The 13,300-nt window shown below is 48.2% G+C and overlaps 1 protein-coding gene across 1 annotated transcript in view; it reads right to left on the bottom strand.

Annotated features, from left to right (window-relative positions):
- Positions 1-13,300, bottom strand: part of LOC119973206 — a 61,185-nt gene that overhangs the window by 17,801 nt on the left and 30,084 nt on the right. The gene's annotated exons all lie outside the window — the stretch shown is intronic.

The following is a 13,300-nucleotide window of genomic DNA, read 5'->3' as shown; positions in this document are numbered from 1 at the left end:
AAATGCATGGGAAATTTCCATTAACTAAGGAAACATTGGTGAGATTATCAGCTGTTTTCAATAAGTATAGTCATAGAACATAGATCATAGAACAGTACAGCACAGAACAGGCCCTTCGGCCCTCGATGTTGTGCCGAGCAATGATCACCCTACTCAAACCCACGTATCCACCCTATACCCGTAACCCAACAACCCCCCCCCCCCCCCCCTTAACCTTACTTTTTAGGACACTACGGGCAATTTAGCATGGCCAATCCACCTAACCTGCACATCTTTGGACTGTGGGAGGAAACCGGAGCACCCGGAGGAAACCCACGCACACACGGAGGACGTGCAGACTCCACACAGACAGTGACCCAGCCGGGAATCGAACCTGGGACCCTGGAGCTGTGAAGCATTTATGCTAACCACCATGCTACCGTGCTGCCCCATGCCATCCTTCTTTCGGCTGTCAACTGAATCCAAGACGATTGAAGTTAAAACTATGACACACCAGCTTTCATTGCTGGAGAGAATTTATTGACTTAATTCACAGTCAACGATACTGCAGTCAGTTCCCTGGCTATCCACATTTATAGGTGCACAAATGCCCATTACCTAACAATATGACTGCAATTAAACCGTAACAAACGTGATTGTAAAAGATTGACACCTGCAATCTTTCAAATCAAGACCCACCATTCTATCTCCTTGGCGAGTTCTTCTCACCTTCAGTCTTTGTCCTTGTAAAACTGACATGCTTTTTGAAACAGAGATCCAGCATCATCATCAGTATTTCCTCACTAACTACTTTCCGGTTCTGCTAAACCTTAGTGGCATTCTGCAACTAGGTTTCTCAATTTGAAGTAATGCACCCTGACACTTATCAAGAGCATTTCCCCACAATTTGAAACAAGTTATTCTGCAGCCCAGTGGCAAAGTCACATAATAATATGGGTGCAGTTGTTGACTCCCTACCTTGAAACAGGTATAAACATAGAACGATACAGCGCAGTACAGGCCCTTCGGCCCTCGATGTTGCACCGACATGGAAAAAAAACTAAAGGCCATCTAACCTACACTATGCCATTATCATCCATATGCTTATCCAATAAACTTTTAAATGCCCTCAATGTTGGCGAGTTCACTACTGTTGCAGGTAGGGCATTCCACGGCCTCACCACTCTTTGCGTAAAAAACCCACCTCTGACCTCTGTCCTATATCTATTACCCCTCAATTTAAGGCTATGTCCCTTCGTGCTAGCCACCTCCATCCGCGGGAGAAGGCTCTCGCTGTCCACCCTATCTAACCCTCTGATCATTTTGTATGCCTCTATTAAGTCACCTCTTAACCTTCTTCTCTCTAACGAAAACAACCTCAAGTCCATCAGCCTTTCCTCATATGATTTTCCCTCCATACCAGGCAACATGCTGGTAAATCTCCTCTGCACCCGTTCCAAAGCTTCCACGTCCTTCCTATAATGAGGCGACCTGAACTGTACGCAATACTCCAAATGCGGCCGTACTAGAGTTTTGTACAACTGCAACATGACCTCATGGCTCCGGAACTCAATCCCTCTACCAATAAAGGCCAACACACCATAGGCCTTCTTCACAACCCTATCAACCTGGGTGGCAACTTTCAGGGATCTATGTACATGGACACCGAGATCCCTCTGCTCATCCACACTACCAAGAATTTTACCATTAGCCAAATATTCCGCATTCCTGTTATTCTTTCCAAAGTGAATCACCTCACACTTCTCTACATTAAACTCCATTTGCCACCTCTCAGCCCAGCTCTGCAGCTTATCCATGTCCCTCTGTAACCTGCAACATCCTTCCGCACTGTCTACAACTCCACCGACTTTAGTGTCGTCTGCAAATTTACTCACCCAACCTTCTGCGCCCTCCTCTAGGTCATTTATAAAAATGACAAACAGCAACGGCCCCAGAACAGATCCTTGTGGTACGCCACTCGTAACTGAACTCCATTCTGAACATTTCCCATCAACTACCACTCTCTGTCTTCTTTCAACTAGCCAATTTCTGATCCACATCTCTAAATCACCCTCAATCCCCAGCCTCCGTATTTTCTGCAATAGCCGACCGTGGGGAACCTTATCAAACGCTTTACTGGAATCCATATACACCACATCAACTGCTCTACCCTCGTCTACCTGTTCAGTCACCTTCTCAAAGAACTCGATAAGGTTTGTGAGGCATGACCTACCCTTCACAAAACCATGCTGACGATCCCTAATCATATTATTCCTATCTAGATGATTATAAATCGTATCTTTTATAATCCTCTCCAAGACTTTACCCACCACAGACGTTAGGCTCACCGGCCTATAGTTACCGGGGTTATCTCTACTCCCCTTCTTGAACAAAGGGACCACATTTGCTATCCTCCAGTCCTCTGGCACTATTCCTGTAGCCAATGATGACCTAAAAATCAAAGCCAAAGGCTCAGCAATCTCTTCCCTGGCTTCCCAGAGAATCCTAGGATAAATCCCATCAGGCCCCGGGGACTTATCTATTTTCACCTTGTCCAGAATTGCCAACACTTCTTCCCTACGCACCTCAATGCCATCTATTCTAATAGCCTGGGTCTCAGCATTCTCCTCCACAACATTATCTTTTTCTTGAGCGAATACTGACGAAAAGTATTCATTTAGTATCTCGCTTATCTCCTCAGCCTCCACACACAACTTCCCACCACTGTCCTTGACTGGCCCTACTCTTACCCTAGTCATTCTTTTATTCCTGACATACCTATAGAAAGCTTTTGGGTTTTCCTTGATCCTACCTGCCAAAGACTTCTCATGTCCCCTCCTTGCTCGTCTCAGCTCTCTCTTTAGATCCTTCCTCGCTTCCTTGTAACTATCAAGCGCCCCAACTGAAACTTCACGCCTCATCTTCACATAGGCCTCCTTCTTCCTCTTAACAAGAGATTCCACTTATTTAGTAAACCACGGTTCCCTCGCTCGACCCCTTCCTCCCTGCCTGACTGGTACGTACTTATCAAGAACATGCAATAGCTATTCCTTGAACAAGCTCCACATATCCAGTGTGCCCAACCCTTGCAGCCTACTTCTCCAACCTACACATCCTAAGTCATGTCTAATGGCATCATAATTGCCCTTCCCCCAGCAGAGGGCAGCAGAGCAGAGCTACTGATCAGCTGTTCTGGGGAAATTTGCATACGTGCAGTGCGGTCAGCCTAAGTTGAAGGTGAATCTGCGAAGGGGACCCGAGGAGTTTGAGTGAAGGCAATCATCCAGCAGAGGGCAGCAGAGCAGAGCTACTGATCAGCTGTTCTGGGGAAATTTGCATACGTGCAGTGCGGTCAGCCTAAGTTGAAGGTGAATCTGCGAAGGGGACCCGAGGAGTTTGAGTGAAGGCAATCATCCAGCAGAGGGCAGCAGAGCAGAGCTACTGATCAGCTGTTCTGGGGAAATTTGCATACGTGCAGTGCGGTCAGCCTAAGTTGAAGGTGAATCTGCGAAGGGGACCCGAGGAGTTTGAGTGAAGGCAATCATCCAGCAGAGGGCAGCAGAGCAGAGCTACTGATCAGCTGTTCTGGGGAAATTTGCATACGTGCAGTGCGGTCAGCCTAAGTTGAAGGTGGTTTGTGGAGAGGCTGTTGGCAAGTGACAGTTAAACCTGAAACACTTCGTGAGTGTTTCCCACCCTACCTCCTCCTCTAACCAACCCCCCCACCCCACGGTGGTTGGGAAGCGGGAGCAGGGGCCTGTCGTGAAGGTGAGTGAGTGCCTTTAAATTTGCTTACCTTTGAGCAGGAGCAGGGTTTGAGGTAATATCAGGTAAGCTCTTCCTTTCTTTTTCTTTTTCTTGTTATTTTTTAAATCTAGAGGTGATGTCAGGGAAGGCAGTACAATGCTCCTCCTGCAGAATGTTTGAGGTGAGGGACGCCGTCAGTGTCCCTGCTGATTTCATCTGTGGGAAGTGCACCCAACTCCAGCTCCTCAAAAACCGTGTTAGGGACCTGGAGCTTGAGCTGGATGAACTTCGGATCATTCGGGAGGCAGAGGGGGTCATAGATAGGAGCTTCAGGGAAGTAGTTACACCAAAGACTGGAGATAGATGGGTAACTGTAAGAGGGACTGGGAAGAAGCAGTCAGTGCAGGGACCCCCTGCGGTCGTTCCCCTGAGTAACAAGTATACCGTTTTGGATACTTGTGGGGGGGACGACTTACCAGGGGTAAGCCATGGGGTACGGGCCTCTGGCACGGAGTCTGTCCCTGTTGCTCAGAAGGGAAGGGGGGAAAGGAGTAGAACATTAGTAATTGGGGACTCAATAGTCAGGGGCACAGATAGGAGATTTTGTGGGAGCGAGAGAGACTCACGTTTGGTATGTTGCCTCCCAGGTGCAAGGGTACGTGATGTCTCGGATCGTGTTTTCCGGGTCCTTAAGGGGGAGGGGGAGCAGCCCCAAGTCGTAGTCCACATTGGCACTAACGACATAGGTAGGAAAGGGGACAAGGATGTCAGGCAGGCCTTTAGGGAGCTAGGATGGAAGCTCAGAGCGAGAACAAACAGAGTTGTTATCTCTGGGTTGTTGCCCGTGCCACGTGATAGTGAGATGAGGAATAGGGAGAGAGAGCAATTAAACACGTGGCTACAGGGATGGTGCAGGCGGGAGGGATTCAGATTTCTGGATAACTGGGGCTCTTTCTGGGGAAGGTGGGACCTCTATAGACAGGATGGTCTACATCTGAACCTGAGGGGCACCAATATCCTGGGGGGGGAGATTTGTTAGTGCTCTTTGGGGGGGTTTAAACTAATTCAGCAGGGGCATGGGAACCTGGATTGTAGTTTTAGGGTACGGGAGATTGAGAGTATAGAGGTCAGGAGCACAGATTTGACTTCGCAGGAGGGTGCCAGTGTTCAGGTAGGTGGTTTGAAGTGTGTCTACTTCAATGCCAGGAGTATACGAAATAAGGTAGGGGAACTGGCAGCATGGGTTGGTACCTGGGACTTCGATGTTGTGGCCATTTCAGAGACATGGATAGAGCAGGGACAGGAATGGTTGTTGCAGGTTCCGGGGTTTAGGTGTTTTAGTAAGCTCAGAGAAGGGGGCAAAAGAGGGGGAGGTGTGGCGCTGCTAGTCAAGGACAGTATTACGGTGGCGGAAAGGATGCTAGATGGGGACTCTTCTTCTGAGGTAGTATGGGCTGAGGTTAGAAACAGGAAAGGAGAGGTCACCCTGTTGGGAGTTTTTCTATAGGCCACCTAATAGTTCTAGGGATGTAGAGGAAAGGATGGCGAAGATGATTCTGGAAAAGAGCGAAAGTAACAGGGTAGTTGTTATGGGAGACTTTAACTTTCCAAATATTGACTGGAAAAGATATAGTTCGAGTACATTAGATGGGTCATTCTTTGTACAATGTGTGCAGGAGGGTTTCCTGACACAATATGTTGACAGGCCAACAAGAGGCGAGGCCACATTGGATTTGGTTTTGGGTAATGAACCAGGCCAGGTGTTAGATCTGGAGGTAGGTGAGCACTTTGGAAACAGTGACCACAATTCGGTGACCTTTACGTTAGTGATGGAAAGGGATAAGTATACCCCGCAGGGCAAGAGTTATAGCTGGGGGAAGGGCAATTATGATGCCATTAGACATGACTTAGGATGTGTTGGTTGGAGAAGTAGGCTGCAAGGGTTGGGCACACTGGATATGTGGAGCTTGTTCAAGGAACAGCTATTGCATGTTCTTGATAAGTACGTACCAGTCAGGCAGGGAGGAAGGGGTCGAGCGAGGGAACCGTGGTTTACCAAAGAAGTGGAATCTCTTGTTAAGAGGAAGAAGGAGGCCTATGTGAAGATGAGGCGTGAAGTTTCAGTTGGGGCGCTTGATATTTACAAGGAAGCGAGGAAGGATCTAAAGAGAGAGCTGAGACGAGCAAGGAGGGGACATGAGAAGTCTTTGGCAGGTAGGATCAAGGAAAACCCAAAAGCTTTCTATAGTTATGTCAGGAATAAAAGAATGACTAGGGTAAGAGTAGGGCCAGTCAAGGACAGTGGTGGGAAGTTGTGTGTGGAGGCTGAGGAGATAAGCGAGATACTAAATGAATACTTTTCGTCAGTATTCACTCAAGAAAAAGATAATATTGTGGAGGAGAATGCTGAGACCCAGGCTATTAGAATAGATGGCATTGAGGTGCGTAGGGAAGAAGTGTTGGCAATTCTGGACAAGGTGAAAATAGATAAGTCCCCGGGGCCGGATGGGATTTATCCTAGGATTCTCTGGGAAGCCAGGGAAGAGATTGCTGAGCCTTTGGCTTTGATTTTTAGGTCATCATTGGCTACAGGAATAGTGCCAGAGGACTGGAGGATAGCAAATGTGGTCCCTTTGTTCAAGAAGGGGAGTAGAGATAACCCCGGTAACTATAGGCCGGTGAGCCTAACGTCTGTGGTGGGTAAAGTCTTGGAGAGGATTATAAAAGATACAATTTATAATCATCTAGATAGGAATAATATGATTAGGGACAGTCAGCATGGTTTTGTGAAGGGTAGGTCATGCCTCACAAACCTTATCGAGTTCTTTGAGAAGGTGACTGAACAGGTAGACGAGGGTAGAGCAGTTGATGTGGTGTATATGGATTTCAGTAAAGCGTTTGATAAGGTTCCCCACGGTCGGCTATTGCAGAAAATACGGAGGCTGGGGATTGAGGGTGATTTAGAGATGTGGATCAGAAATTGGCTAGTTGAAAGAAGACAGAGAGTGGTAGTTGATGGGAAATGTTCAGAATGGAGTTCAGTTACGAGTGGCGTACCACAAGGATCTGTTCTGGGGCCGTTGCTGTTTGTCATTTTTATAAATGACCTAGAGGAGGGCGCAGAAGGATGGGTGAGTAAATTTGCAGACGACACTAAAGTCGGTGGAGTTGTAGACAGTGCGGAAGGATGTTGCAGGTTACAGAGGGACATAGATAAGCTGCAGAGCTGGGCTGAGAGGTGGCAAATGGAGTTTAATGTGGAGAAGTGTGAGGTGATTCACTTTGGAAAGAATAACAGAAATGCGGAATATTTGGCTAATGGTAAAATTCTTGGTAGTGTGGATGAGCAGAGGGATCTCGGTGTCCATGTACATAGATCCCTGAAAGTTGCCACCCAGGTTGATAGGGTTGTGAAGAAGGCCTATGGTGTGTTGGCCTTTATTGGTAGAGGGATTGAGTTCCGGAGCCATGAGGTCATGTTGCAGTTGTACAAAACTCTAGTACGGCCGCATTTGGAGTATTGCGTACAGTTCTGGTCGCCTCATTATAGGAAGGACGTGGAAGCCTTGGAACGGGTGCAGAGGAGATTTACCAGGATGTTGCCTGGTATGGAGGGAAAATCTTATGAGGAAAGGCTGATGGACTTGAGGTTGTTTTCGTTAGAGAGAAGAAGATTAAGAGGTGACTTAATAGAGGCATACAAAATGATCAGAGGGTTAGATAGGGTGGACAGTGAGAGCCTTCTCCCGCGGATGGAGGTGGCTAGCACGAGGGGACATAGCCTTAAATTGAGGGGTAATAGATATAGGACAGAGGTCAGAGGTGGGTTTTTTACGCAAAGAGTGGTGAGGCCGTGGAATGCCCTACCTGCAACAGTAGTGAACTCGCCAACATTGAGGGCATTTAAAAGTTTATTGGATAAGCATATGGATGATAAGGGCATAGTGTAGGTTAGATGGCCTTTAGATTTTTTCCATGTCGGTGCAACATCGAGGGCCGAAGGGCCTGTACTGCGCTGTATCGTTCTATAACTCTTGCCCTGCGGGGTATACTTATCCCTTTCCATCACTAACGTAAAGGTCACCGAATTGTGGTCAGTGTTTCCAAAGTGCTCACCTACCTCCAGATCTAACACCTGGCCTGGTTCATTACCCAAAACCAAATCCAATGTGGCCTCGCCTCTTGTTGGCCTGTCAACATATTGTGTCAGGAAACCCTCCTGCACACATTGTACAAAGAACGACCCATCTAATGTACTCGAACTATATATTTTCCAGTCAATATTTGGAAAGTTAAAGTCTCCCATAACAACTACCCTGTTACTTTCGCTCTTTTCCAGAATCATCTTCGCCATCCTTTCCTCTACATCCCTAGAACTATTAGGTGGCCTATAGAAAACTCCCAACAGGGTGACCTCTCCTTTCCTGTTTCTAACCTCAGCCCATACTACCTCGGAAGAAGAGTCCCCATCTAGCATCCTTTCCGCCACCGTAATACTGTCCTTGACTAGCAGCGCCACACCTCCCCCTCTTTTGCCCCCTTCTCTGAGCTTACTAAAACACCTAAACCCCGGAACCTGCAACAACCATTCCTGTCCCTGCTCTATCCATGTCTCTGAAATGGCCACAACATCGAAGTCCCAGGTACCAACCCATGCTGCCAGTTCCCCTACCTTATTTCGTATACTCCTGGCATTGAAGTAGACACACTTCAAACCACCTACCTGAACACTGGCACCCTCCTGCGAAGTCAAATCTGTGCTCCTGACCTCTATACTCTCAATCTCCCATACCCCAAAACTACAATCCAGGTTCCCATGCCCCTGCTGAATTAGTTTAAGCCCCCCCAAAGAGCACTAACAAATCTCCCCCCCAGGATATTGGTGCCCCTCAGGTTCAGATGTAGACCATCCTGTCTATAGAGGTCCCACCTTCCCCAGAAAGAGCCTCAGTTATAGCTCAGGTATAGCTGAAATTGAAAGGGTTCCACAGGTTATCACTCAAAGTTGGTGAAAGGTGCATTGAAAATGGGGGTCGGGGAGGAGGAGGGAGAGGAGGAGGAGGGAGCGAATATACTCAATGTCTGAATACAATTTAATATTGCCAGCATTCTCAAGACTTTGTTCTGAAAAGGTACCCCACACCTACATTTTTAATGGAGAGGAGTCAATAGACATTGGACTACTGGAAAATGTGGCTGGAATAGCAATAATAGGAAACAAAGAAATGGCAGAGGAACTGAATAGTTACGTTGCACCAGTCTCAACGGTGGAAGACGCCAGTGGGATGCCAGAGCTCCAGGAGAACCAGGGGGCAGAGTTGAGTGCAGTAGCCATCACTAAGGAGAAAGTTCTGGGAAAACTGAAAGGTGTGAAGGTGGATAAATCAGCTTGACTGGATGGACTACACCCCAGGGTTCTGAAAGAGATAGTGGAGGAGATTGTGGAGGCATTGGTAGTGATCTTTCAGGAATCACTGGAGGCAGGACCCCCTGGGTCTACAAAATTATGAAGGGCATAGACAGAGTGGATAATCAGAGGCTTTTCCCCAGGGTAGAGGAGTCAATTACTAGGTGGCATAGGTTTAAGGTGCGAAAGGGCAAGGTTTAGAGGAGATGTACGAGGCAAGTTTTTTTTTTAATACACAGAGGGTAACGAGTGCCTGGAACTCGCTGCCGGAGGTGATGATGGAAGCAGGGACGATAGTGACGTTTAAGGGACATCTTGACAAATACATGAATAGGATGGGAATTCATACGTACCCCGGAAGTGCAGAAGATTTTAGTTTAGACGGGCAGCATGGTCGGCACGGGCATGGAGGGCCGAAGGGCCTGTTCCTGTGCTGTACTTTTCTTTGTTCAGGAAGGGTCCCAGAGGACTGGAATGTGGCTAATGCAAGACCCCTGTTTAAGGGAGGGAGGGAGGCAGAAGGCGGGAAATTATAGGCCGGTTAGCCCGACTTCAGGTCATTGGTAAGATTTTAGTGTCCATTATTGAAGATGAAATCACGGAGTACTTGGAAGTGCATGATAAAATAGAACTGAGTCAGCACCACTTCGTCAAGGGGAGGACATAGTCTGACAAATCTGTTAGAGTTCTTTGAGGAAGTAACAAGGAAGTTAGACAAAGGTGAACCAGTGGACGTGATTTATTTAGATTTCCAGAAGGCCTTTGACAAGGTGCCACATAGGAGACTGTTAAATAAATTAAGAGCCCATGGTGTTAAGATCCTGGCATGGGTAGAGGATTAGCTGACTGGCAGAAGGCAGAGAAGGGATAAAGGAGTATTTTACAGGGTGGCAGCCAGTGACTAGTGCTATGCCTCAGGGGTCTGTGCTGGGACCACAACTTTTCACAATATACATTAATGATCTGGAAGAAGGAACTGAAGGCACTGTTGCTAGGTTTGTAGATGATACAAAGATCTGTAGAGGGACAGGTAGTATTGAGGAAGCAGGCGGGCTGCAAAAGGAATTGGACAGGCTAGGAGAGTGGGCAAAGAAGTGGCAGATGGAATACAATATGGAAAAGTGTGAGATTATGCACTTTGGAAGGTGGAATGGAGGCATGGACTATTTTCCAAAAGGAGAAATGATTAGGAAATCAGAAGCACAAAGAGACTTGGGAGTCATTGTTCACTATTCTCTAAGGTTAACGGCAGGTTCAGTCGGCAGTTAGGAAGGCAAATGCAATGTTAGCATTCATGTCGAGAGGGCTAGAATACAAGACCAGGGATGTACTTCTGAAGCTATGCAAGGCTCTGGTCAGATCCCATTTGGAGTACTGTGAGCAGTTTTGGGCCCCGTATCTAAGGAAGGATGTGCTGGCCTTGGAAAGGGTCCAGAGGAGGTTCATAAGAATGATCCCTGGAATGAACAGCTTGTCGTATGAGAAACGGTTGAGGACACGGTCTGTACGCGTTGGAGTTTAGAAGGATGATTGGGGGTGGGGGGATCTTATTGAAACTTACAGGATACTGCAAAGCCTGGATAGAGTGGTTGTGGATTGTTTCCACTTGCAGGAAAACCAAGAAGCAGAGGACACAATCTCAGACTAAAGGGACGATCCTTTAAAACAGAGATGAGGGCGAATTTCTTCAGCCAGAGGGTGGTGAATCTGTGGCACACTTTGCCGCAGAAGGCTGCGGGGGCCACTGAGTGTCCTTTAAGACAGAGATAGATAGGTTCTTGATCAATAAGGGAATCAAGGGTTATGGGGAGAAGGCAGGAGAATGGGGATGAGAAAAATATCAGCCATGATTAAATGGTGGACCAGACACGATGGACCAAGTGGCCTAATTCTGCTCCTATGTTTTACGGTATTCTGGAGTCATGCATTCGCGTCTCAGCATTACCTTCTATCTAAGTTATTTATTTATCTCAGCTTTTTAAGAGATAAAACAATTGTTCAGATTAGGAGAAATTCTCTAATTTACATTGTACTCCACAGCCCAGTTCAAACTACTGGATAACTAGGATAATCTCAGCCAAAGCATAGCCTCAGAAGTACATCCCTGGTCTTGTATTCTAGCCCTCTTGACATGAATGCTAACATTGTATTTGCCTTCCTAACTGCCGATTGAACCTGCACGTTAACCTTAATATTGCATCTATTGTAAATTAAGTTTGCTGAATAAATTCATCATGAGACATAGTGGGACATATTTTCCTGGCAACTTGTTCCATATTTTCTTCTGATCCACTGGCCTAGTTGAAGGTCATGTTGATAAGCTCATTGATAACAATAGTGACCATAATGTTGCCGAATTTCACATCCCTGTGACTAACACTCAATAACAATGGGCCTGGTAATCTTGTTCCCTTTAAATATGCTCACGCAATTATAGAAAACCACTGCATGAGCTTAGACACAAGCTGGTATCCTATTAGAAAACAGGCTCAACTTAGCCTTGAAATCTGTACAGTCAGGTCCATTACGCGTGATGAAAAGGATGACCGGACTTCCGGTGGCGGCGATGTCCGAGTGAGCCGCACATTCGGTGGGCTCTCACTCCGGCGGGCCTGAACAGCTGATTCCCCGCGATAGCGGGACCACGGAGGCGGCAGAAAGGCTGCCGGGAATAGAAGAGGAGAGCGGGCTGCAGAAAATGAAAGTGTGGGAGGCCAGCAGGTGAGGAAAAAAGAGAGAGAGACGGAGGCAAGGAGGAAGCTGACCTGAAGGGTAAGATGGTGGACCCACGGACCTTCCTTCCTCCAGGACAAAGGGAAAAAAAAGTTTGGAGTTGCTGAGGAGGGACAGCTTGGACCCACTTCAGATGCCCAGGAGGGGGGAAAAATTTAAGGTGCTGGGCAAAGGAAAGCGGCAGCGAAGGCGCTGAGGAGCGGGCTGCGGCATATGGAACAGCGGGATTCCAGAAGGCAGAAGAAGAAGGAGAAAAAGGGACAGAGACAAGGACCTGAAGAAAATTACCTGGGACCTAAGATGGCGGACACACGGACCCCGGACTCAGCAATCCAGTTGGCGCTGGATAACATGCTCCAGGTAATGAAGTCCAGTTTTGAAGCGCTGAAGCGGGACAGCTTGGACCCAATCCAGAAAGCGGTGGATCAGCTGACCAGAGGATGGACGCCCAGGATGTGAAAGTTAAGGAGCTGGGAGAGGCGGTGGAGGAGCAGGCGGATGCGCAAACGGTTTGCAGCGGTAGAAGTGGACGGCCTGAAAGAGCGGCAGAGAAGACTGCTGGACAGAGTGGAGGAGCTGGAGAATAGAGTCCGCAGGAACAATCTGAGGATGGTCGGCCTCCCGGAGGGGGCGGAGGGAGCTGATGCTGCAGCGTTTGTAGCAGACCTGCTGAAGCAGCTGATGGGAGCCAAAGCCTTTCCACGACCGCTGGAGCTGGAGGGGGCACACAGAGTGCAGGCAAGGCAGGGGCGGCCGGGCGGACCCCCCCGCCCGATGGTGATTAGGTTCCACAGGTTCGTGGACAAGGAGCGGGTGCTGCAGTGGGCAAAGAGCGCCAGGAGCAGCACGTGGAACAACAGTGTTCTCCGCATTTATCAGGATCGAAGCCAGGAGGTGGCTCGGCGGCGAGCAGCCTTTAAGAATGTCAAGGAGGTGCTGTTCAAGAAGCACGTGAAGTTTGGTCTGCTGTTCCCAGCCCGGCTATAGGTCACGCACCAGGGTCAACACCACTACTTCTCCGAGCCCGAAGAAGCGATGGATTTTGTGAGGGACCTGGGGCTGGTCCCGAAAGGAGGCCCCAAGGACGCGAGTTAGGGCCCGAGGATTTTTGTGGGAAGGAACGCCGAATGTGCCTGGACCGCTGCTCAACGGTTTGCTGGGCCAAAGGGGCCAAGCGGAACATTTGAGACTCTTTCCTTTGTGCATGGACATTTATGTGCTTTTTCTCTTTTTTCTGTGGTTTTTTTTCCCTTTTATGTTTTTTTTTTCCTGTTTGGGCTTTTTGTGCAGCTCGTGGAAGACACTGGAACCGGCTTGCCCCAGTGGGGGGGGAGAGGAGGACGGGGGAACAAGGGGAATGGGACAGGAAGGCGCCGGAGTGTTGAGTCACCGGGCTAGCAGATTGGCTAGTCAAGGAAGTCAGATGGGGGGGAA

Source organism: Scyliorhinus canicula, chromosome 11 (assembly GCF_902713615.1).
Source record: "Scyliorhinus canicula chromosome 11, sScyCan1.1, whole genome shotgun sequence".
In the NCBI taxonomy this organism is placed as follows: Eukaryota; Metazoa; Chordata; class Chondrichthyes; order Carcharhiniformes; family Scyliorhinidae; genus Scyliorhinus; species Scyliorhinus canicula.
The sequence above is the reverse complement of the archived record's forward strand: the minus strand, read 5'-3'. Positions and strand labels throughout refer to the sequence as shown.